General features: G+C 44.8%; 1 pseudogene across 1 annotated transcript; it reads left to right on the plus strand.

Moving 5' to 3' along the window:
• The first annotated feature begins 272 nt into the window (after window positions 1–272).
• LOC306642558 (protein FAM240B-like) lies at window positions 273–26,398 on the plus strand (annotated as a pseudogene). The gene is made up of 3 exons: window positions 273–317; window positions 18,121–18,265; window positions 26,236–26,398. The product of its transcript is annotated as a protein FAM240B-like (transcript).
• The last annotated feature ends 210 nt before the right edge of the window (window positions 26,399–26,608 follow it).

The following is a 26,608-nucleotide window of genomic DNA, read 5'->3' on the forward strand; positions in this document are numbered from 1 at the left end:
GAGATGGGTCATTGCAGGGTATGCCTTTGGGTGTATATTTTATATCTGGAGAATGACACCCTCTCTCTCTGCTTTCTGATCATCATGTGAGCCACTTCCCTCCACCACGCTCTTCCTCCATGACATTCAGCCTCACCTGGAGCCCAGAGGAATGGAGCCTGCTGTCTATGAACAGAGTCTTCTGGAACTGTGAGCCCAACATAAATTTTTTCTTCTCCAAAATTGTTCTGATCAGTCTTTTGGTCACAGCAGTAGAAAAACTGGTTAAAACATCTACAAACATCAAGCTATTTGTGCTTCAGCACATGGAACCAACGGTTAGTGGAGCCATACTGATTCCATGGCATGTGCTGGATTTAGAACAAATCAGTTTTTCTACTGCAGGGCAGGGAGGAGCCTCCCTATTTCCTCGGTCTCTGGAGCCAATAACAGGCCTCTGCTAACTGGGTGCAGGAGCACCCTAGCCCCATCCCAGCACATGGGTATGAACGCATGTGTACTCCCTACCCACCCCTGTAAATGCAGCCACAAGTGTCCTGATGATTTCATCCCAGTATTTGCTTCCTTAGAAAATGCTATTGTACAAATAAATATTACACAACCATAAACCAGGTTCATCTGCATTTCAAACTGGAGAAATAATAAGGGAACCTCTACATACACTTTTCTAAATATCTATCTTGCAGTAAGACAGTAATAATAAAGGATGTTCAGTAGTAGGGATCATGGGATTCATGGGAATTATCTAATATTCTTCTAAGTTTCCTGTAAAGGTCAAATGCTTCTCAAATAAAATATTTATCAAATAAAAAAGGAATGTGAGATAAAAACTTCTAAAAAAATCTACTTGGGCTGCTGTCCAGAGCGGCCCAGGTCTGGGCTGAACTGATATAATCCCATTGGTCAGCACAGCACAGGGACAGGCAGCCTTTGTCTTTGGTGGTTCCACTTTAAGCCACATTTAATTTTCCACACTTGGATGAAGACAGTGATATGATTTATAATAGGTTCAAATTTTGCCACCAAATTTGCTTTTGGTCAATGAAGAGAAGACTCTAATCCCACCGTCAGAAGCCAGTTTCACCAAATCCATGTGAAGCCTGGGAGTCCTTTTGGCAGATCATGGTCATGTGGTTCTGAGACCAGCAGCTCTGTGATGGTCCTCCGAGGAACTCCAGGCCACACCTGCTCCATGGGACTGCGATGAGCTCGGAGGTAGAGGACATTTGTACCAAAATGGGATCCCTGTTTCTGAAACCCCTTGCAAGCTGCCCTCCCAAGCACCCCAAGCCTTGCAGCCTGAATGGGGAGCCCCTCGTGGGAGGCACTGGCTTCTAAATGTTTTCCTGAGGACAACACATGCTCCTCCCTAATGAGATAAGAGCCACTCTAAAATGAGAAGTCGATCTCACTTGGATGCATTTTATTGGAAAACACTGGGGGTCAATTCCTGCTCCAACGGGCAGAGAACTTAGCAGTCCATGATGTGTCATCACCAGCTTCTATTCAAGGATGAATGGATCCCAAGAAAAAGATGCCTCTAAGTCTTCCTGTAACGTTACACCCAAGGGTGACTCATCCCACCATTCCAGTCCCCTTTATACACCAAGGGGCCGAGGATAGTTTTCAGGAATCACCGAGCAATAGGGCACCTGGATAATCCAGCCCATGCTCTAAGCCATCTCTCCTGGTTCAGGCCAAGTCATAGCATCATGAGACCTGCCAGAACAGAAGCTCCTCACCCTGGGGGGTGGAGTAGCAGGAGATAGAATTTGTTTAGAACCATCTTTCACCACTCGAAAAGGCTACAATGTCCGTGGAAAGATATTGTCTGATTCTGCTACTAATTTGACTCAAATGACCTTGGAAGGCTAAGGGATTTCTGTAACTCCTCCCAGTCTATATATAAAGAGCTGCAGACAGGAGACCTCAGGACTGAGCTGTGGCCTTCCCAAACCCGAGCTGAGGAGGCAGGACTGGGGCTTGGACGCTTGCCCTCCTCTGCACCCAGCAGATTGGTCACCTGCAAGTTCACCTTTAAGGTAAGGTGTGTTGAGCTCGTGCGTGTCTGGTGTGAGAACATCTCAGTTTGGGGATAGACATTGAAGTGGACATGGCCCCTTATACGTGTGATCTTTGGTGGAACTCATTTTCTCCTACCTGTAACCAGTGGGGAATGACTTAAATGAGCCAAAAGATTTTTTTTTCCATCTTTGATTGTTTCCATCTTTTTCTAAATGTCAGTGATGCATGAATTTCAAGTTGAAGAATGTGGAAGAGTCAGAAATCAGTGTCCATCTCAGTGAGGAAGGTTCTGAGATTAACCAAAATAAGCAATATACCATGCTGATTGATGAAAACTAAGTCCCAAGAAACCTTCATTGTAGGTGCCAGACCATGGGAGTCTCTGAAGAAGCTGGTGCTCAGAAGCATTAACTTTTAACTTGGGGCTCCTGTCAGCTGAGTAACCTGGGACTTGGGAAATTGAATGGTAGAATTCACTTTTGTTTTGGTATATACAACTGTCAATTCCATAGCCCCTCATTACATAGATAAAAATGTCTGAGCCACACAAAGTTAAGTTTCAATAAATGTTAATTGGCTAAATGGATAGTCGTTTAAAATTTATTTAAGACCGAATTCTAGTAGTCTTCAAGTGTAATTTAATCAGTAAAGTAAATCACCATTGGAATAAAGACTTTTCCAAACTGGTAATGATTTACTGCAAATAGGACTAATTCTCCCAGGAGATAGAAACGAGCAAAAACTACTTTTGCTGTAGGGGATGCAAAGAAATAGATTCTTTTATCCCCAGCAGTCTTTCTAATTATTGATATTTGCCCTTCACATATATACAAGGCAACCAGATACCCTCATCTCCAAGTGAAGAAAGCAAAACCCGCAGCCCCACTAATTGAGAAAATACTGACTATTCCCTTGAATTTAGTGATTTCCTGACTGTCAGAGCCAGAGGGACGTGGATGAACCTCAATCCACAGACCAGGACTCGAAACCAAAGTTCTCCCAACATCTAAAAAAAAAGAAACCTTCCAAGCAAAGTGAATAAAACCCATAAAATAAAAAGCATTTAAACCTGTACTTAAGAAACAGCTGCACATTAATAATCATAGGGTAACTACACACCAAATACCATTCAAAGAAAATAGGAGAAATAGAAATTACAGTTAGCCAGGTAGAACACCCATCTGCTGTTAGAACTTTGAGCATTTCTTTTTACATACCCCAAACTCTATGTGGTTCCTACTAGCATAAGAATGCAATAAAACTGGTTAAAGTTGAAATTTATCTGTTCAGATGAAGGGTTTTCATGGCTGAGGCAGAATTGAATTGAGACACATCTCGACGGCCTCTTTATAAGCACGTCATGATTCATTTGTTTATTAATTTGACAAATATGTTCCAAGCAACCACAGCTGTCCAGGGTCTCCCTTGAGTGACAGGTTCAGGTCCACCCTCTTCAGCACGTGACCTTCATCTGTGCTGTCTTTCCACTACGAGGCAGATCCGGGGGCAACCTGGTCTTTCCTGCCCCATGATGATCCTCCTAGGACCCGATGCTTCAGACCTGAGTGTGTGACCAGACATGATTCTCTCTGAAGGCGTCATTTAATTCCCCAGCAGTAACTGGATGCCCATCAGCGTGGGAACGATTAGACAGAGCCCAGCATGTCTGTGAGGGGATTAGAGCGCAGCCACAAACAACAATGTGCACTGTAGGAAAATGTTTTCCCGGAATAAAGCAAAATCTGGAGCAGCGCATGCAGCTTGGCCCTGCTTACAAGAACAGAATACATATGCTTATACATACACAGAAGTACGCACTCGTAGGCTTTCATTAAAATGGAAATATGGACACGGCGTTGTTCACAGTGGACGTCATTGGGAAGTGCTGCTGGCGGCAATGTGGAGGAAAGCTTTTTATTTCATATCCTTCAGTATTGTGAACACATTTTACCATGGGCATTATTTACCTTTTTTTCAAATACAATCTGGAAGGAACATCTTTGCTAATAATCCTTTGACCAAATTATTCTGGAGTTATTTTTGTTGTTGTTTTGGATCTTTTTATTTGTTTGTTTTAGTTCTGGAGATTTTGTGATGAAACAGTGAATAAATTATGGGATGTGGTAACTTTCGCACACATCCTCAAACCCAAGCACCATCACAACACGAAGAAAATGAAGGGAGGGGCAGCCCTGAAATACTCAGAGGAACAAGGAGCACATGCTCCTGGTTGCCAGGCTCTTGGCTCTTGTCAGTCTTCTGGTCCTGGGTCAGTCACTCGGACAGGCAGAGCGCCCCTCTCCTGGCCAGCTCACTGCCCCTCACTGCCCCTCCCCTGGCAGCCTCCTCCTGGGGCCTCCTCTGGGCCTCCTGAGTTTCTGAAGGCCTCACTGTATTGAGCCCGTAACCCCAGCTGGCTGGGACTGGAACTGTGGGCCTCCACCCACGGCCATTCTCACTCAGTAGGACAACAGGGGGACCAAGGAAACAGTGTTCCAGCTCTCTGGTTCGGTGAGGACAGGCAAACCCAGAGACATCTTTGTTGTGAACACACAAAGCCCTGTTAGGCCAGCAGAGAGTTCTGATTGATGTTCTTCACAAGGCTTTAAAATATCTTAAATTCATTAGCAACATTTTAAAATAAGGAGATTATACTTTTTAAAAAAATCAGGATTTTTATCCTCTTTTGAAAAACTTGAATATGGGGTCATGCTGGGACCACACTCTGCTAGAAACATTCTTTGGGAGCTGAGAGGCAGTGTCTCTTTTAGAAAGAGCCACACATTCTAGAATTTGCCATAGAACCCTTAGGCTTCTGAGTTTGTGGCCTGTGCTATGTGGATAATCAACAGTATAAATATTTTTTTAAAAAAAGATTTTATCAAGCATGTACTTTGTGGGGTGCTCGACATTACCCAGAGTAGCCTTTTCAACTGAAAGCTGATTAGACCTGTGAACTAACTGTATTGTACTGTGAATGTATTGTTCCATTTGACAGATGAGGAAATGGAGGTTTAATTCAAGTACTTTGGCCAGACAGGAGGTAGGAGTCTCCTAACTCCTAGTCCAGGGCGCTTTCCCTGACAGGTAGGGCTGGGCTCCACGGGACCACTGGCTCTAAGACACAGGATCTTTGTGTGCATTGAAAACATTCCTTAGCTGGAGAACAGCCCATAATTCACACCTGTCAGTGGCGTCAGGAAGATGCATGTGCTTGGTATAGCTTTTTTTTTTTTTACTTTTTATTTAGAAATAATTTCAGATTTAGGGAAAGTTATAAAGACAGCACAGATTGTGCCCATACATCTATCACCCGGCTTTCTCTAATGTGCACATCTGACAGAGCCGTGGAACATCTATCAAAACCATGAAATTAACCCTGGTGCAACGAAATGCACTGTGGACTTTGTTCAGATCTCCCACTTTGCCCACTTTACAGTGTCCTCAGATTCAATCCAGAAGAGCACATGCACTTACCCCAGTGCGTGGGAGAGGGAGTGTCAGGTCTCCTGCTCTCCAGTCTGTGAGAGATCTGCAGTCTCTCCTTATCTTTCGCAACCTGGACTATGGTATTTTGTTTTGTTTATTTAATCTTATTTTATTTTATTCTATTTTATTTCATTTTTTTTATTCTGTGTAGGATGGAGCCCAGGCCCCCGTGCATGTGAGGTAAGCATTCTGCCACTGAGGTACACCCCAGCCCCAGCCTTGACCCTTTAGTAAGGGGTGCTCAGGTATTTCATAGAAGGTACCCGACTTTGAGCTTGACTAATTTTCTCAGGAAGAACTGAGCTTTCTGGAGTTCAGGGACATGTAACACAGCGGCTACACATCTCTATGTGGCACCATGTGGGATCAGGGGCACATGATGCGGTGGTACGTACTGCAGGTGATGCACCCCTGACCTCCGGGTTGAGGTGGGCTCTGTTTCTGCACTGGAACGTCACCATTTCCCCTAGTCACCAAGTCATCCCGGTCTCTGGGGGAGGTGGGTGGGCGTGGAAGAAGGTCCTGGCCTGAGGCCCGCAGATGCCTGCTCCAGGCCCAGTTCCTCTTTGGTGGATGAAGTCTGTTGCGCAGGCTCCATGCTGCTCCAGGGTCTCGCCCCTCCTTCCTTCTACATCGACTCATTGGAATTATGAGAGCAGTTCTTTTTCTTTCATTTATTTATCTCCATCATTTCTACCCATTTGGACTTGGTCTTCGGAGTGTGACCAAGCCGTGTGACTCAGGTGGCGGCTCCAGCTTGGCTCTCTGGCCTTTGGCAAAGCCCCCACCCATCCTTTAAGCCTTTCATTCTTAGCAAAGCCCAGTCCCAGGGCTGTAAGGCCAAGCCTCTCGGCGGTGTAGAGACAGACCCGGGTTCTGCTGAGAGGTCGGCCAGGAAGTCAGAAAACCACAGGGTTCTTTCTCTTATAAGGAGATAAAAGTAATTTTGATTGTCTTAACATTTATTTGGAAATAATTTTAAGATTACAGACAGTTGCAAGAATAATTCCAAGAACTCCACACAGCACAAGCCCAGGTGTGCCTATGGTGGCCTGATGGCTTCGGCAGCTGCTTTGTCCACCTACGTATTTTTGCTGAACCATTTGAGATCCAGTCGACACGTGGTGACCCCTCAGTCCCCTCTAAACATGCCAGCGACTTCTCACCAAGGACAAGGTCACTCCCATATAATCACAGCACAGGGGTCAACTTGAAGAAATCCAACCTCAGTACCACTCCGTCATCGTCCACGTTCATGCAGCGTCGGCCCTTGTTATAGTCTGAAATTCAGCTTCTGACCAGAGCACCCAGCTGCACCCATGCTGCTCTGACCAGCCTCATCCCTTCTGCTCCACAGGAGCAGGGATCCTGACCAGGAGCAGAGACTCTCAGGACCTGGAGGGGTCCAGCAGCACTCTCACAGAGCATCTTGGAATATTTATAATCTGCAGTGACAGACACTCATTAGTCCTTGAACTTTCCCCTAAATGAGTGAGGAAAGTGGCTCAAACCCAGGCGGTGATGACAGGCATGTAGGCATCAGATGGCACAGGTTCAGACAGCCCAGTGTTGACTGGTTCCATGATGGGGACAAGCATTTGCACTTTCTGTGCCTGGCTTTTTGTCTGCTAACTGGGAGTCATAAGACCCACTTCCGGAGCTATTGATATCATTAAATGAGATCATTTTCAAGAACAATCTAGCAATTGCAAAGCTTGATTTGACTTTTACTGTCAGGCACTTCTGTGTGATGTAACTCAGGCAGGACTGGCAGACTGGGCACTGTGAAATGAGCAGGTCTGGGCAAGACGCCTGGGACATCACTTAACCTCTCAGGCTCCCTTTCATGTCCCCAAATACAGGCATAATAAACCTATCGCAGTATATTGAAAAGTAAATGAGACAACACTTGGAATTTCACTCAGTGCAGGTTGCTAATAGGCATAGAGATGATGTAGAGCATTTACTATGAGCCAGGGGTTATGTTAAGTGTTGGCATGCTACATTTCCTCATTTAATTCTCAGAACAATGCATTTTTCATATAAAGGAGTTAAGCTTTGGAAAGGTTCAGTCATTTTCCCAAGGTCATAAGACCCCAAAGTCATAGTGACTTCCCTAATACCTGTTGGTGTTCCTCCTTCATGACCTAGGGTCACCCTGTGATGGACAGCTTTTCGTCACTGTGACAAAATGCCTGAGAAGGAAAGATTGATTTTGACTCACAGTTTCAGAGGTTTCAGTGTGCGGTCAGATGGCACACCAAGGAGGAGGAGTCTGGCGGAGAAGATCTGCTCCTATCATGGCTCTGAGCAAGCGGAGAAAGGGAGAAAGAGGTGGGGTTGAGATACAGTGCCCACAGGCAGGTCCCCAGGGATCCACTAGTGCCCACTTCCTGCCGTTCCCAACACCCACTAAGAGTTCATTCAGCCATGAATCCATGGATGCATGGATTAATTGACGAGGTCAAAGCCCTTCTGACCAAATGACGTACCAGAAGCCCCACCTCTGAACGTGGCTGAATCAGCCTTAGCATTATGAGCCTTTGGCAGACATTCCAGATCCCAACCATGACGCCCCCTGATCAAGTCAGGCAAGCCCCAAAGGAAACCATGGGACTGAATTATGATGGACACATGTTCAGTAAAAGCATATTTTCTTTATAAATCTTTTAGTTGAAAAATACAGCTATCCAAAACTCACATGGTTTCAGGTAGTTTTATTTCCCTTGAGCCTCTTCATAAGACCTAATATACTGTTAGCACAATCTGAGTGACTTTGAAGGATATTAATTATACTAATTGGAAAACTGTGGAGCAAGACTCAAGATTTAAATGCAAAGAGCCTGACTAAAGTTGGAGGGGAGGAGTAAACATGTGTTTTTGCAAGTTGCTAAACTGAGAGGCACTTCCACATTACACCGCCACTTCCATGGGTGCAGGCGAAGGAAGAAAGAGGAGGAAGACATTTACTCCCTGGAGCCTGGAGCCTGGAGGTGGGACGGGAATGAAGCCCTGTAGTCTCAAAGCCACTGTCAATTGTAGCCTCTTAGCAACTGAACCCAGCAAATTCTGACCTAAACATATTGCCACCAGGTGTGAAAAAGCCCCCCTAGAGGAAATGGAGTGTCAGGGAGGCCCTGGCACCTGCAGAAGCACGAGCCCCAGGTGAAGGGACTGGCCTCGGTACTCCATGGTGAGGAACACTAGCGTTAGGACCCTGGATCTCGTTTATTTGGTTCTTATCATGACAAACATAAAACTGGCACCATGAGTACATTTGACTGAAAGTACTGGAGAGGAGAAAGGAAGTTTGCCGTGATGCGATAGCATGGAATAATCATGGAGACAAAAATTAATCCAGTTCTGCCCTGATAAAGAATTGGTGACCCAGCCTTGGAACATCAGGTGCAGAGCAGAGAGAGCACAGATCTTCAGTCTGAGTAGAGTTCAGAAGGACACCTGGTGCTTGCATTACCCAGCAACCCCAGGAGCTGCCCTCTGTCTGTCTGGCCAGATTTGCACTTGGGCGAGGTGGAATCCTAGCCCATCACAGTGCACAGGTGACGCTGGGCAGTGGCATGCCTCTCCACTTCCCCAGCTAAGGGAGGGTAACAAGGGGGTGGTGAGGATAAAAGGTGAGAAGGAAGTATTCAACAAAGAGCATGAAGTAACCCAGAGACCATGACCACACAGCCCACCAGCCCTGGGCGAATCGAGGAGGTGGGTTGATCTGAATCCCTGGGGACAGGGGTGCCCCAAGGCTGCATTTCAGTGGCCAATGTCAATGCATTTTACCCTCCTGTTTATCTTAAAGGAGAGAAAGTGTTCTCTCTACCCAAGATTTTATAAAAATCATGGAGATAAAACAAATGCAGGGAAACTGATACATTTTTTAAGTGAGCTTGGGAAAGCAGACAGTACCCCTAAGTGTTCCTCATGAAAATAACCAGAATAACTCATTGACATGAACTTCTGACTGCTGTAGTCAAATCTGCTGCTCTTGATTTTGAAGCTCTTGGGGCTGCAGGACAACTCAGTTCTCTGGGTGTCAGGAAAAAGACACCATTCTCTGTTCTTAGCGAATCTCAGGATTGGAGGGAAAGAAAAAGACCAAAGTGTTCACACACTCACCTGAGAAAATTTTCCCTCCCATTCACATACGCCGCAGGATCCGAAAGTCACAAATTGAAACTTAGAGGGGGTGAATGTAAAGATCTGAAGTTGGGTTTATAAAAAAAAATCAATCACACAAGAACAGAATGGAGACACTTGAGTTTAAAATGTTCCTCATGTAAAAAAAAAAAAAAAAAGAGGAGCTTAATCTTGCAATTCTTCCACAGTGGCCCAGGGGGAGTCAGGTTCCTGACCGGTTAACATGTCTACATTCTTTAGCATTTCTTATTTCTGTGACTATAAAAACCCTACTGATCCAACCCACAGGAGATCACAGCTGCTTTCCCTTTTTCTGGCTCCTGCAGACAGCAACTGGAGAAAGCAACGCCTTTCAGTGCTCCCGTGAGCCCAGCATGGGGCAGCACTGCGTGCCTATGGCGCAGAGTTGATTTTCTCCTCCTGGATCAGGTGCGGGTGCAGAGAAAGCAATTATCAGAGCTCAGATTTTCCATCAATACCCCCAGGGAAACTGGACACCCTTTATTCCTCTTTCCTGCCTTATTTTCATATTTCCCTAAAATGTCTATCAAGTCCATTTCTTGAGGGTCCAAAGCAGCAGATATCAGCCACTACTGTGCTGCTCATAAATGCAAACAGCAGATGTAAATGGGAGGGAGAAATGCATAGTGTATCTGCATCAAAACATATTTCCTCCTATAGAATGTGTCATAGTCCTGAAGTTCAAATTTCTCAGCAGAACAAGCAGCTGGGCTGAAATACCACAGGAGGATTGAGCCCCATTATTAGCAGAGAGCAACTATCAATTTGAGCAATACAGTCACTTCTTCCATATGTTCAGCAGCCCTCGGTGACTGTGCCTCAAGGCCTGACCACAAAGAGCCCACAAATACAGCATCCTAAGTCGTAGGAGGGCCAGTTGCATCACTGAGAGCTTTGCCAAAGGTGTCTCTGTCCTTGCCAATGCTGGACCTTGGACAATTTGGGAAATCACTCATCCCCATGACCTCAGGCTCTCTGATTCTGACAGCCCAGCAACAGAGATAAATAAACCTTAAATACAGGCTGAGTCAGTAAGAAGCGAGTGCTTGCCATTGTGCATAATCGGAAGACCATGGGAGTTCGACCAGGTAGTGGCCAAGGCAGCATCGTCCATGCTCGCCAGGGGCGGGCAACAGACCCCAGCTCCTGGAGACCAACATGCAGCCCTGGGGCAGAGGGACAGATGGCAGGTCGTGTCTGAGGCCCTTTCCTGTATAGTCTCCATTTCATGGGTAATAAAACTGGGGCCCCGAGTGAGCAAAGGGCTTGCTTACTCAACACTACAGCGGTGACAAAGTCCTCTGTCCCTTCTCAGCTCCCTCACCCCTCTGGCTACCAGGGTGCAGCCTGCAGGTCTGGGAGGCAGGCAGGAAGGTGGGGAGGGCATCATGTCCCCTAGGGGGCAGGGGAGGCCTGGGGAAGAACGCCATTTCCAACAGGGTCTGGTGGAGTCCAGTGGATTTTTCCAGTCTGCTCAGGTGCAGAGGAGGAGAGGCAGCTGCCCGGAGCTAGGCAGCAAGTCACAAGGCCAGAGCTGCCAGCAGTGTGTGCCCCGAGAGAGCGGGAGGCAGCCCTCAGCCTGCACCTTCTCCTGAGAGCAGCAGGCACCATGCGGGGCTCCTGTTGAGACCACAGCGCAGTGCCCGGGACTCCCTGGGGCTCAGGTTAGCCTGGCCCCTGAGGGCATCGGAGTTCAGGACTCCTTCCTATGTCTTCCCAAAGGTCACGGCCACTGCACTCAGTTCCTCATGAAAACAGAGTCCTCTGTCCCTTCCCCAACTGCCTCCTCCCTGAAGAGACCAGGAAACAAGCCCAGCACGCTGCCCCTCATAGCTCACTGCCTGGCCTCCTTTTGTCATTCTGGTTCCATTTACTGTCTGGGTTCGGGGACACCACTCTGCTTTCAGCTCATGATTCTGCAACCCTGGGGCTGCTGGAATAAAGCCTCCTCCAAATGCAGAACCCACCTTCCCAGGAACAGACCGGATGACCTGTGAGGACAGCATCTGAGGCCTGGGCTCCTGCCTGGGCCTCTTTTTTCTTCTCCTTAATGCTCTTCCATTTAAAATGCTAATTATAAATATTGAGAAAAGGAAGACATTTCCATGAGGACCTATTTGGCTGAACTGTCCTTTCTGAGTGCCAGATACTTGCTACGTGCTTGAGATGCTAGGAGCGCTTTCGTCCTACCCATAAGGGGTGTTCTCAAAGTGCACGTTTAACAAGCTCCTCCCCACCAAAGTGCACCCTGCTTTCTCTCCTGTCATTCCAGCCTCAACAAAATGAGAGGACTTAGACCCCCCGCAGCACCAACCACCTGTACCAGGGAATCCAGTCACTGCAGAAGGGCGGCATGTACAATTTCACTCCATCTTAGTTCTGGGAAAATGTAAAGGCTGCTTTATTTTCATGAACAGCTTTCCTTCGTATCCCAGTCACTAGGAATCTGTTAGAACTCCTTGCACCAGATCCTTTATCCTGGGAGAGAAGTGACAGATACGGCCCCAAGGAGACAGGAGCGTGTCTGGGGTTGGGCAGAGATAGGTCAAGTTCAGAGAGGTTCCAGGTCTTGGTCCCTGCCAGGAAAGACAGCCCAGCCCAGGATGGAGCTCTTCCCTGACCAGTCCCTCTGACCTCCCCTGAATAGCTGAGAGGCCTCCAAAGGAGCCACTGTCCTCTCCAGCCAGGTCTTTTTTGAAAACAATAATTTAGAAAGGGATTAAGTTAGTTAAGAATATGGAAGCCCTATCAAATGCTTCGAGGCATTTCATATGAAAAATATCAAAATAAGTCTCTCCAGGAAACTTGGGCTCCCTATCACAAAGACCTCTGTCAGTCACAGGAAAGACCTCTGAGTGCATGGGGGAGGGGCAGCGGATTCAAGCCATGCTCTTCAGGAACATCTCCACCTGCTGGTGACAGGACCAGCTCTGTGCTTCTCTAGCCCTGTGACCTCGGCAGCGGTAATAATTGCCTCTGAGAATCAGCCTCCTCTTGTGCAACATGAGGCTTTCGTTCAATAGTTTTAACCATCCCAGAATGTGCAGATGTTTCAGAATATCATGTTGTAGGTGGGATTCTTAACACAATATTGGCAAACCATATCCGAAAACATATTAAGAAAATTGAGCACCACGAACAAGTGGGGTTCATTCCTGGAATGCAAGGATGGTTTAACATCCGTAAATTAATAAACGTAATCCATCATGTCAATAGACTTAAGGATAAGAACCATATGGTTATTTCAATTGATGCAGAAAAAGCATTTGACAATATACAACACCCCTTCAGGCTGAAAACACAAGAAAAAATAGGGATAGTAGGAACATACCTGAACATTTTAAAGGATATTTATGCTAAGCCCATGGCCAACATCATTCTTAATGGAGAAAAACTGAAACCTTTCCCTTTAAAAATGGGAACAAGACAGGGATGTCCTCTTTCACCACTTCTATTCAACATTGTCCTCGAAACTCTAGCCAGAGCAATTAGGTAGACTAAAGAAATTAAAGGAATACGAATAGGAAAAGAGGAACTTAAGCTGTCACTATTTGCTGATGACATGATTCTATATTTAGAGGATCCAAAAACCTCCTCCAGAAAACTTCTAGACCTCATCAATGAATTCAGCAAAATAGCAGGCTATAAAATCAACATGCATAAATCTACAGCATTTTTATACGCAAATGATGAAACAGCTGAAAGGGAAATGAGGAAAACAACTCCATTTGCAATAGCCTAAAAAAAAAATGAAATACTTGGGTATCAATCTAACCAAAGAGGTAAAAGACCTCTACAATGAAAACTACAAAAAACTGAAGAAAGAAATTAAGGAAGACCTTAGAAGATGGAAAGATCTCCCATGTTCTTGAATAGGCAGAATTAATATTGTCAAAATGGCCATACTACCTAAAGTGCTATACAGATTCAATGCTATTCCAATTAAAATTCCAATGATGTACCTCACAGAAATAGAGCAAGCAATCATGAAATTCATCTGGAGGAATAAGAAACCCAGAATAGCTAAAGCAATCCTTAGCAGGAAGAATGAAACAGGGGGTATTTCAATACCAGAACTTCAACTATACTACAAAGCAATAGTAACAATAACAGCATGGTATTGGCACCAAAATAGGTAGATCAATGGTACAGAATAGAGGACACGGACAAAAACCCAAATAAATACAATTTTCTAATACTAGACAAAGGTGCCAAAAATATGCAATGGAGAAAAGATAGCCTCTTCAACAAATGGTGCTGGGAAAACTGGAAATCCATATGCAACAGAATGAAACTAAACCCCTATCACTCACCCTGCACAAAACTCAACTCAAAATGGATCAAGGACCTTGAAATCAGACCAGAGATCCTGCATCTTATAGAAGAAAAAGTAGGTCGAAGTCTTCACCTTGTTGGCTTAGGATCAGACTTTCTTAACAGGACTCCCATAGCAGAAGAAATAAAAGCTAGAATCAATAACTGGGATAGATTCAAACTAAATAGCTTTCTCTCAGCAAAGGAAACTATCAGCAATGCGAAGAGAGAGCCTACACAGTGGGAGAATATCTTTGCCTCTCATACTTCAGATAGAGCACTAATTTCCAGAATATATAAAGAACTCAAAAAACTCTACACCAAGAATACAAATAATCCAATCAACAAATGGGCTACGGAAATGAACAGATACTTCACAGAAGAAGATGTACAAGCAATCAACAGATATATGAAAAAATGTTCGACATCTTTAGTAATGAGAGAAATGCAAATCAAAACTACACTAAGATTCCATCTCACCCCAATTAGAATGGCAATTATCAAGAACACAAGCAACAATAGGTGTTGGAGAGGATGTGGGGAAAAGGTACACTCATACATTGCTGGTGGGACTGAAAATTAGTGCAGCCACTCTGGAAAGTAGTATGGAGATTCCTTAGAAACCTTGGAATGGACCTACCATTTGACCCAGCTATCCCACTCCTCAGCCTATACTCAAAGGACTTAAAATCAGCACACTACAGAAATACAGCCACATCAATGTTCATAGCAGCTCAATTCACAATAGCCAGACTATGGAACCAACCTAGATGCCCTTCAATTAATGAATGGATAAAGAAACTGTGGTATATATATACAATGGAATATTACTCAGTTATAAAGAATAATAAAATTATGGCATTTGCAGGCAAATGGATGAAATTGGAGAATATCATGTTAAGTGAGATAAGCCAATCTCAAAAATCCAAAAGTGGAATGATCTCACTGATAAGCGGATGATGACACTTAATGGGGGGTGGGAGTGGGACAAGAATGGAGGAAGGAGGGACTGCTCTATAGAGGGAAAAGAGAGGTGCGAGGGGTGTGGGGGGAAGGAAAAAAATAATGGAATGAATCAAACATCATTACTCTATGTAAATTTATAAATATGCAAATGGTATGCTGTTACTCCATGTACAAACAGAAACAACATATATCCCATTTGTTTACAATAAAAATAAATTTAAAAAATAAAAATAAAAAAAAAAACAGTTCAGGGTGGGTATGGAGGCACCTGCCAGGGCTCGGAGGCTGAGCAGGAGGATCGCCAGTTCAAAGACAACCTAGGGAATTTAGTGAGGCCAAAAGCAACTCAGTGAAACCCTGTCTCTAAATAAAAATATAAAAAAGGCTGAGTATGTGGCTCAGCAGTTAAGCGCCTCTGTGTTCAATATCTGATACAAAAAAAAATAGTTTTTACCTTTTAAATAAAAAATAAAATTATAAAGGATCAAGTTGCATTATGTGCATGTACAAATGTGCAAATGTGGCATGATGATTTCTACTACCATGTATGATTATAATGCACTGATTAAGAAAAATCCCTAGTAATTAAATATCAATTTTTATTTGTTCTTATTAGCTATATATGACAATAGAATGCATTTTTAAAATATTTTTTTAGTTGTAGATGGGCACAATACATTTAGTTTATTTATTTTTTAATTTTTTGATTCAGTGTACACAAATGGGGTACAACTGTCATTTCCCTGGTTGTACACGAAGCAGAGTCACATTGTTTGTGTAATCATACATGTACATAGGGTAGTGATGTTTGTCTCATTCTATTATCTTTCCTTCCCCAGCCCCCTCCCCACCCTTCATTTAACTCTACACAATCCAACCTTCCTCCATTCTTCCGTTACTCCCTCCCCCCACCCAGTTATGTATATCATCCACTTTTCAGAGAAATCATTTGGCCTTTGATTTTTTGGGGATTGGCCTATTTCACATAGCATGATGTCCTCCAATTCCATCCATTTACCTGCAAATGCCATAATTTCATTCTTCTTTAAGGCTGAGTAATATTCCTTTGTGTATAGGCCCCACATTTTCTTTATCCATTCATCTGTTGAAGGGCATCTAGTTTTGTTCCATAGTCTAGCTATTGTGAATTGTGCTGCTAGAAATATCTATTTTTTAAAAAAGTAAAAAATGGAGGGGAAGAAAAGTGGGGGCATATTAAGAATGGCTGTCATGTGACTGCATTACAGGTGGGAGTTACCCAGAACGCAGCCAGTGGGGGCACCTGGGAAGTGTGCTCTCCCCATCCCCCACAGTCTCCTTCCCGCATCCCCACATCCACCCACATGCTCCTGGCTCTGGCCACAGAAACTACCAGATGATTAGAAGACAGGCCCAGGAGGAAGAGGAAGAAACGTGGGCTTTTAAAATCTTACAGAATTGATAGAGTGGCTGCTTTCCCTTCCAAGATTCCTCCTATCTCAGGACATTTCCATGGAGAAGGTTTCACTGTCCCTCTGACAGTGGCCTCAGATCCTATTAGAAATATAACATAATGGTAGTAGAAATGTTATGTACTGTAAATATTAAATAATAATTTATTTATTTTTTCTCTGAAGTCCATTTTAAACTCCTCTCCAAACCCAGTCCTGTGGACTGAGCCAGGGACACCTGGCTGGTGTGGAATCACTGGACTTCATTGCAGGGGAGGGGGGACAAGGTCCCTTTCCAATCTGCAGCCAGTCTGAGGCTTTGAGCAGGTGTGGGCAGCAGGAAGGGAGAGATCTGTTTTGCTGTGCTTCACATCTGCCTGCCTGATGAAGCCCCTACGGTCCAGAAAATTTGCAGCTTCAGGCACAAAGCCCACACCCTGAAGCATGGCATTCTCTGAGATTCACACACAGGCCCAGCAAGCTGGCTGAGGATGTAGCCATTTGCAAAGATGGTGGCCACTCCTAGTGCCCAGGATCTGAAGAGCAAGGAGCAGGCTCTGGGTAGATGAGCAGACCCAGGCTCACGTCCACCCAGCACACCCATGTTAAGTAGTGAGGCCGTGGGCACGGTCTCCTCAGTGTCCTCATCTGACATGAGTGGAGAGTCCTCCATTTCACAGGGTTGCAGCAAGGAGCAAAGAAACAGTGTGTGTAAGATGCTTATCAGGCATAAGTAAAAGTGCAGGTAAATACTCAATAAATGGTAGAGGTCATTGTCATTGTATGAGGAAAATGAAAAAAATATAACATTTACTGAGTGCCTGCCTTTGCTCTGCTTTGTCTTTGGTTTTCGTGTGTGCTTTTATTTTTGTTTTTGCTTTTGTTATTGAAGATTGAACCCGTGGGTGCTCTACCACTGAGACACATCCCCAGCCCTTTTGTATTGTTATTTTGAGACAGGGTCTTGCTGAGTTGCTTAGGGCCTTTCTAAATTGCTGATATTGGCCTTGAACTTGTGATCCTCCTGCCTCAGCCACCTGAATCACTGGAACTATAGGCAAGTGCCTGGCCAGAGTTTTTGATTATTCATTTTATACACACATGTACACACCCACACACAAACTCTAAAATAAATGGTAAATATATTTTAAGAAAGTTTAAATCATGACTCTCATACAGATATAGAATGAATGCATGCCAAAGACTTTATTTTACTTATAAATAGTGAGAAAATTTCAACCGATATTCAAAGGGAAATTCAAAGAACACACAAATGTAGGCAATCGGGAAATCTAAAATGAATTTACAAGCAGATGAAAAATGGATTGATATCCATAGGTGTTATCATTTGCATCCCATTGGACAAAATTTATTTGAATTTCTATGTCCAGAGAATCATTTGCATTATTAAAATTTTTCTATAATTTAAAGAATTGCAAAATTGCTGGAAGGCACTGGAAGGGGCAGGCAGTTACAGAACCAGTCTGGAAGGGCTACCAGACATCCTTTTTATTTCTGTTCATTTCAAAAACGTGTTCCCAACATTCTCTGATGTAACTGTCGTCATCCTCATCTGCAGCCGAGAAAACAGATTTAAATGTGAGCGTGTGGTGTGTCTACACTTACAGGAAAAAGCATTGGGCAGCAGCTGGCTTCAGACTCACCCAAAATTAAAGTGGCTTTACTGAGAGGGCTGGGCCTCACTGTGCCTCTTGTGCTTCAGGGATGAACAATCAGTACATCTGCCGGGAAGTCTTCTGCTGTGAAACCTGCTGCAAGCTCAAGAGCTTCTGGGAAAAAGAAATCAGCAAACAGACTTGCTACCGAGAGCTAGAGGAGGACTGCCAGGGAAGCAGCACCCTGAGAAAGTAGGTGGACTGTTTCCTCCATTACCATTGGTCAGTAGGCTTCCCCAGAGACTCGCCAGACGTGAAGAGCAGGGGCTGAATCAGCTTCATCATCTGCTGTCCAAGGATGGGCAGAGGAGGGGTGCCACCGTCTGCACAGCGCAGGAGGAAGTGAGAGCAGCTTGTAAGGAAGCAGATCCCAGAGAGGGGTCTCCATATGTCCAGGCTTGGGTCAAGTGGCAGAAGGCAGGAACTATTGCAAGTCTAGGCCAGAGCCTGGTGGGGTCCGTGGGACAGGTGCATACCCAGTTGGCGCCTTCGAATGACTCTTGTGGGCCTTGGGCTGTAGTGTGGCTGCAGCTGGTCCTGGCTCCAGGCTGCTCTAGGGCAGGGCAAGTCCTGCCTGGTGTGTGCCAGCCTGGTGAGGAGTCTCAGCAAATGTTGGTCTGGAGATTGGCATGTCACACAGAAACTAGAAGCCAAAGTTAGTACAACCACGCACCCAGTCTTGCCACATCCACACCAGAATTTCTCAGGTGTGTCTGCACAGGGTTTGTGGCACTACTGACACGTAGGGCCAGATGATTCTCAGCTGTGTGGGGCTGTCTTGTGCTTTGTAAGGTGCTCAGCACAGCCTGCCCTGGAGTGTTCCACTCCCATCCCATGATCAGATCAGAGGTTCCCTGGAGGGCGGAGGGGTCCCTGTTAAGAGCCAATGGCTCACAGAGGTGGATATGACTTTTTAAATCGCAAACAAAAGGTCCTGTAATCTGTATCTCCATGAACCAAAAAAATAGCTCTTCCTCTCCACTTCACTGTTACAGTCCCCAGCACATGAGGTCACATGAAGTGTCAGGGTTCGTTGACAGATGAGTGAGTGCACACAAAACCAGCTTCACAAAAAGACCCCCCAGTGGGATGGGAAGAGCAGAAGATGGGGAAGAAGGGGACCGTGGTTGTCCCCGCTCGCCGGTGGACATTCTCACTCAGGCAAAGAGGTTGCCTGATCAGGGGGTGCATTCACCTGTGTGGGGAACACACGTCCCGTGTGTGTGTGTGTGTGTGTGTGTGTGTGTGTGTGTGTGTGGTTATGATCCGAGGCCAGCACCTGCCCCGGGTATGCAGTGACCCAAGGCAGCTCTATCAGGTGGGAACAGCCCCCTAGCCAGGGGGATGGTCAATGTGTGACTTGCTGGACAGCAGGCTCCTGATTTCTGTGTCTATCCAATGTGGGCTGAGCTAACAATAGGCACAGTTCTGATGGCTTAAACTATTTATTTTATTTATTTATTTTTTTTTGTACTGGGATTTGAACCCAGGGGCACTTAACGACAGAACCACATCTCCAGCCCCTGTTATTTATATATTTATTTTTGATTTTTGAGACAAGCTCTCACTGAGTTGCTTAGGACCTCCCTAAGTTACTGAGGCTGGTTTTGAACTCGAGGTCCTCCTGTCTCAGCCTCTTGAGCCAGTGGGATTATAGGAGCATCCCACTGCACCTGGATGTCAACATCAAGTTTTAAAAACACTTTTTAAGCCCTGAGAGGAGCCTCTCTCCATACCCAGGTAAAATCAGGCACTCCCCTGTGGGTCTCAGTCCAGAGCAGCCATGGAGTGAGGACACCTCCCTCCCCTAGTCCCAGACCACTGGTTCTCTGGAAGCCAGACCCCACACTGAGCCCTGTATAGTAACTTCCTTTCCAGAAGCACTGCAGAGATGGATTAAAGGCAAATTTTGTGATATGATTTGACTTTTCTAGGGATAGCGATTGTGTGTGCGTGTGTGTGTGTGTAAACACGTGTGATATGCTTGTATAAGATAACGATTAGAAGAAAATGTGCTTAGATATTATAAGTGGCTATTTTTAGATGGCAGAATGATGGACTGGATGGACGTGCATTCTCCTATTTTCCCCAGTTGCTCTAACAAGACGGTGGCATTGGATATTTAGGAGAAATTTGTTTAAAAGGCCACCAATGGCCAGTGGTCCATAGAGCAAATGCATTATTTCCCCAGGCACCCATATGCCCAGAACGGACCCCTTCCAAAGTGTGGGGTCGTGTTCTCTTCCTTCGACATGTGTCATCGCAAGACACTTCATTGTCATCTCTCCCAAATGGATGTTTAGAGACATGGATGTCATTTCTGCCTTGCTCGGGACAGAAGGGTTATGAGGAGCTGGGAGAGGACTTTTCTGTGGTCTGTTCACCCATTCTCAAGGCCACTGTCCAGAGCTACACTTTTATCAACTGTAAATTAAAAAAAAAAAAAAAAAAAAAAAAAAAAAGGAGAAAACCTGAAGCCTTCTTCATCTGGAAGCCAACAAATGAAAACCTACTTGCTACCAGATCACCCAAGAAGAGTCTAGATATTTTGAAACTGAAACCAGAAAGGCAGAACATTTGTTTAAACCCCCACTGATCTGAGAGAACACTTTGAAACACTGTCCTAACAGAGTGACCGTCCCCTGGTGTGTACTGGCAGGACAAGGGAAGCCAAACCCAGGTCCAACACCACCCCTTGTTCCTTCCAGTCCAGTAACACAGTGGATATGTTGTTCCCCTGGAGAAGTTGGGGGCTCTTTGTAAACAACCCCCTGGGACAGATGGCATGGATTCTGCGCCAATCATACCTCCTGGTTTGCCTGGGGTGGACCAGCCCTACAGCTATCCTTCCAGTCTAACTTTCTTTCATTCCCTATTATTTTTAAAAGCATCTGTTTAGATGATAAATCTGTCAACATATAAATCTAAGTGACCAGCCTATAGCTATAACTGAGAAACTGTACAGTGATTTTGTGAAAAAGTGATGTTTAATGCAAACAGTGAGGTCTTTAAAGTACCTCTTAGAATTTAGAGGAATTCAGTGTTGGACAGACATCAAATCTGGTGAGATTGCAAAGGGGAGAGGGCTTCAGGCCTGTCCAGAGCCCACTCTCTCCCTCCGCTCTGATGCCTGCCCATCAGCTCTATCCATCAGGATGCTTGTAGCCACCAGCAACAGAATATCCTGCTCTCAATAAGCCATCCAGGTGAACCACAATTTCAAACTTTTCACAAGAGTTAGCCTATGAGCCATGCATGGTGGCACATGCCCATCATCCTAGGAGGCTGAGGCAGGAGAATCACAAGTTCAAAGGCAGCTTCAGCAACTTAGCAAGGCCCTAAGCAACTCAGTGAGACTCTGTCTCTAAATCAAATATAAACAAGTCTTGGGCTGTGGCTCAGCAGCTAAAGGCCCCTGGGTTCAATCCCCACTACCAAAGGAAAAAAAAAAAAAAAGAGTTAGTCTACAAAGGATAATCAGAGAGGACGTTTATTAGATAAATTTGTCATTTAAACCAAGAATAGAAAGTGTGGTTGTAAATTGAGTTGCTCAGATGAGCATCTGGAAGCTTTTCAGCCTGTGTCAGCTGACTGTGCTCTGCCCCGTGACCAGAGACTGGAGCAGTGAGCAGCAGGTCACAAAGAAACCAAGCTTAGACCCCAATCCCCACACCATGGAAAACAACTCTAAAGACCTGTTCCCTACTGGAATGTAGGAAGAGGAGCAGAATCTCATCTAACATTTCATATTAAACCAAAGCACAGAAGAGAAGATTGGAATAATGAGAGCTGATATTGGAGATGGAGAATCTGTCAGTCATACATTCCTCCAGGGCAGGGATCACTCTTTCCATTACTCGTCTTTACATATGGCAGCCACAGTCATGGCCCCGCTAAGCGCTCCTTTGGGGAGCAGTTGACTGATCCTCTAGCTGCTGCCTTTCCACATCCATCATGGTGGCCAAGCTGCCCCAGGCAGCAGCCAGGCATGGCAAGGGTGGCATTTCCACACAAGTCCTGCATGACAGGGATCCTCTGAGGAAAAAGGTTTACTCAGAGACACCCCATCAGCCCAGCTGACCTCTCTCTGAAGCGGGCTGTGCAGCGCGGCTCTTCCCACATGTCATTTCTTCTCTCTGTCCCTCTTCCACAGACGTCAGACCAGTGGCCCTTACTAACACTTCTGGTCCCTCCCACTTTGTTTTCCCCAGGTCTTTCCCCTAAATCTGCTTCTTAGGGTGCCCCAAAATAACACAGATGTTTAATGCCAGCAAATGATTGAAAAGTATAATTACAGGCCCAACTGATCCTTACTGGCTCCCAATAAGGACACTATAATTATGGCTTAAGAGCTTCACAAACATCACCTGATTTTTAGGTAAGGCCCATACTTCTCAAGAGAATCTGTGTTCCTAGACAGGAACTACAACTCCTGAACAACTTGGAAGAATCCAGAACAGCAAATAATAAACATTGTTTGACCGCCATTTGAAAAATGAGGCATTTCTAGGCTGAAGGTAAAAATGTTCCTCGTGAGCATTAATGCCTGTTTTCTCACTCCTCTCATGTGTCTGAATCTATACACTAATTTTTAAGCATTGTCTTCCTCGCAATGACCGACCCCATTGCAAAGTAAAAGCTCCATTTATATTCACCAGTTTACTGAGAACACAAATTAAGCAGAAGCAACACAGTGATGAAAGATATTGACCAAAAAGGAGCCACAATCAGTCTAAATATTTATAAACTGGGACTTAAAGGTCACTGGGGAAGATGGGGACTTGAAGCCTTCACTGTTCAGCAACAAATAGTGGCAGGGCTGCTATAAAAAGTGAATAAATGTGTTCTAAATCCCAGATTCCTAAGCTGCACCCTAGAACAAATGCCTCAGACCAAATGTGTTGATTCACGTACTCTAAGAAGCAGAGGCAAGGCGAGATGAGGTGTGCATGAGATTTACTGGGGGAAGCACCTATGGAAGAAAAGCAGGAAAGAGGTGGAGGTGTGCTGATCAGTGCTTAACAGCCGGCTCTGGGGAACACACACAGGTAAATACACGCCCAAGTCTGCTACAGGTCTCACTGGTACAAAGGCCCTATAGCACACACTTACACATAATAGGAAAACACAATATGTTCTTTATTGGAAATTTTAGGTAGCCAGCTGATTCTCCCAGCCTGCTTTTATGAGTTATTGCCACCCTCTTGTATCTACAGCCAACCATGCAATTCAACTAAGACTGACAAAATCAGACAACAAATAAGTGTCTGATTACTATCCAGCTCAGCAAAGTTCACGTCATTGATCATAATCAACTTTTTAAATTCTGAAACAGCACTTTCGTCAATTTTTTTGAATTCCAAAATGTTAGCTATAGACATGACATGCTTCTAACTTTAATCTGCATTATTAAAATTTCCTCAATGACTCTCCTAAATGTAGACCAGGGGGACAGCAAATACTTTTTCAAAAGGACCCAGTAGTAAATATTTTTGGTTTAATAAGTCATACAGTCTGTGCAGCAATGACTCAACTTTGCCATTTTACCGAGAAAGCAACTATAGCCATTTGTCAGCAAAATAGGTAAACAAACAAATAGGGCCCTATTCCAATAAAACTTTATTTACAAAAACAAGCGACTGTCTAAATTTGACCAGAGGGACAGTTCTTTGTTTGGCAGTGAACAAAGTAAACCAAATCTTGTATTTAACATTGTTTGCTGATTTGCATGTTGTGAATGTTCCCGCCATAGTCTACTCAGGCTGCCGGTGCTGTCCATGCACATGAGTTCTGAGGTGACTCTTGGCTACGGCTCCCCATCACTCAGGGTCCTCAGAATACACAGGCAGTAGACCTTGACCCCAGTGGAGCACAGAGGTCTGTGAGACATGATAAAATAGGAAGTGGTGAATTCTGTATATTTATCACTTTTTGTTTTGATACAATTTAATTAACTATAAGCTTCTATAATTTACTTTTAATAGTGTCTGCATTTAATAACTCAAAAATCTACTAATTAATAATTAGCCCTCACAGACTGTGTATCATAAGCCAGCTCCAGCACATCCTTCAGGGGAAACCCAAGAAGGGGGCAAGAGTCTTCAGACTGTGATGCAGGCCTGACCTCTGTGCCCGAGGAAGGGGAGGAAGGGGGCTTGGGTGGACAGCAGGACAGACCTCGTAAATTTTGGCCACACTGATGGGGAGACCTTGAGCCAACGTCACCTGGGAAAGAAGTTCTGCTGCTGCTGGAATGGCTGTGCTCAGCTGTGCTGGGTCACCACCTGGGGGCAGCCTGCAGGAAGTTTGGCCTTGGCATCTGCCTGGGGGGCAGACACAGGCATATCTGCAATAGAGCTCCCGCAGCTGCCCAGGTAGCGCAGGCCCCAGTCAGCCTAGGCCACATCTGAGTACCCAGTCTTCATGGCCACCGCCCCAAGTCAGAGCCAAGCTCCTTTTGTGAATGAATGAACCCACATTGTTAAGAAGTCCATCAAGTTCCATGCCACCCCTGCAGCAAACCTTGTTGGTTAGGGGTGGAAGAGCCCAGGTGACAAAAGCCAACATAGGTAGAAGAGAACTTTGTTACGGGGCCTTTCAGAGATGTGTACCAGGGAGCTTTTGTAAAGCTGGCCATTCTCCCGATTGGAGAAGCTGATTACAAATTACAACATGGAATGACTAGTTCACAACCCAGTGAAGAAATATAATTATAAAAATTACTAATAGGTGGATATCAGAAGAGAAGGTTCTAGAAGCTCGACACATTTTTCTCACGCCATCTTCCCCCTCTGGGAACAGCTGTTCCAGGCCCTCTGTCCCCTCTTCAAGCAGGCAAGGCCTATTGAAATGTCATTGACTTCTATTTTAAGTTAACGTGGAGGAAGATGACACCTGATGTCCTGTGACTTTCCCCCATGTCCCTCATTCTGTCCACACTTCAACTCCAGTCCTTGGTTGCTAATTTGCTTCAGTCACGAGCAGCACTAAACAACAGGCTGACTCCAAATTCTTTCCATTCTTTCCTGGGCCCATAATTGAGAAGAGTCTTAAATAAGTTTTCCTGGAGCCAATTTGGTGCCTAGAGCCTTCAAATTATTTATCTCCTCTAAGTTACAATATTTCACCTGGGGAATCTCTCTCGGGAAAGTAGACTGGGAGATGGAAAGAGTATTAAGCATTGCATTCATTTGAGAGTTATTCACAAGAGTGGAAAATTAACACGCATCTAATTTTGTTCTTTTTTATACATTTGGATTTTTCTGTATTAAGCTGGTTTTATTACCTAAACCCCTGCACCTCCAGATCCTTTCCATTTTCTTCCAAGTCCATAATGGAATAAAATTTAACACCATCACCTTGCTGGTTAGAATTTCAATGCATGCTTTGGGGGGAGTGTGGGAAAAGTATTCCCACCACAGCAGATTCAAAGTCCATTTTTTTTAACATAGATGTTTAACTATGTTGACGCACCCACTTTTTTTAAAACACTATCCTTCCTCCATTTAGTTGTCTCTGCCCCTTGCCACAAATGAATTAACCACATTAGTGTGTATATCTGGACTCTTTTCTGTGCCAACACCTGCCTGCCTGTTCCTTTGCCAAGGTCACATATAATGATCCCAGGTTTATATTAATCAACTAGTGATCAGGTAGTGATTTTGAGACAATATAAATTAACTATTAAGATTAATTTGTATTAACTTATATTAAGTACTAAGACAATATAAATTATTATAGGGGTATTTTTTGCTGGGTTTGTTTTTTTAAGATGAGGTCTTGCTATATTATTGAGGCCCAGGTTGACCTCAAGTTCCTGGGTTCAAGTGATCCTCCAGCCTCAGCCTCCAGAAGCTGGGACTATACACAGGCAGCTTTCCAGACACAATTGGCAACCAGCTTGTCAGTCGCTACAGAAATGCCTGCCTTGGACTTTGATAGGAATTGCATGAAGTCTAATACCAATTTGGGAAAGATTAAATGTGGGGGAAACTACATCCTCATAGTCTTCACCCATTTTTCTATTCCTTTCCTTTATTCCTATAAAATCCCTGGGATTATTTTTAAAAATACTTCAGAGAAGAAAAAGAAAATGCTTTGCAGGGATGGCAGCATTGGAGACAAATGTGCTGACAACCTCCTGTGCTGTGTCCCCTCCCCAGACTCCGGGAAGAATAGAAGCAGAAGCTGGAGAAGAGGCTGAGGGTGCTGGACAGTCCGGATGAGAAGGAGAAGCTGGCTGACCCTGTGCACTGAGGACTTCCTGCCTCCCCAGCTTCAAAGATAGTGGGACACCAAGGGCCTTTCTAGGAGATAAAGCTAACACCCAGGTCATGCTGAGTTACTGAGCAGGCACTCGATTTGCTCACCCACCTGTGAAGGGATTTACGTGGGAAACCCCCCACCCTGAGTGCTAGTGGGAGTCACTATCCTACTCAGTCCTCTCTGCACAGAGGACAGGGTAACCGCAAATGGGATCACAAGCTTGGTTTAATATAAAAAGCTCTTGGAATTAGCAGTCCCCAGGTTTCAAAG

The sequence above is a fragment of the Sciurus vulgaris genome (genome assembly GCF_902686455.1).
Source record: "Sciurus vulgaris genome assembly, chromosome: 13".
Lineage (NCBI taxonomy): Eukaryota > Metazoa > Chordata > Mammalia > Rodentia > Sciuridae > Sciurus > Sciurus vulgaris.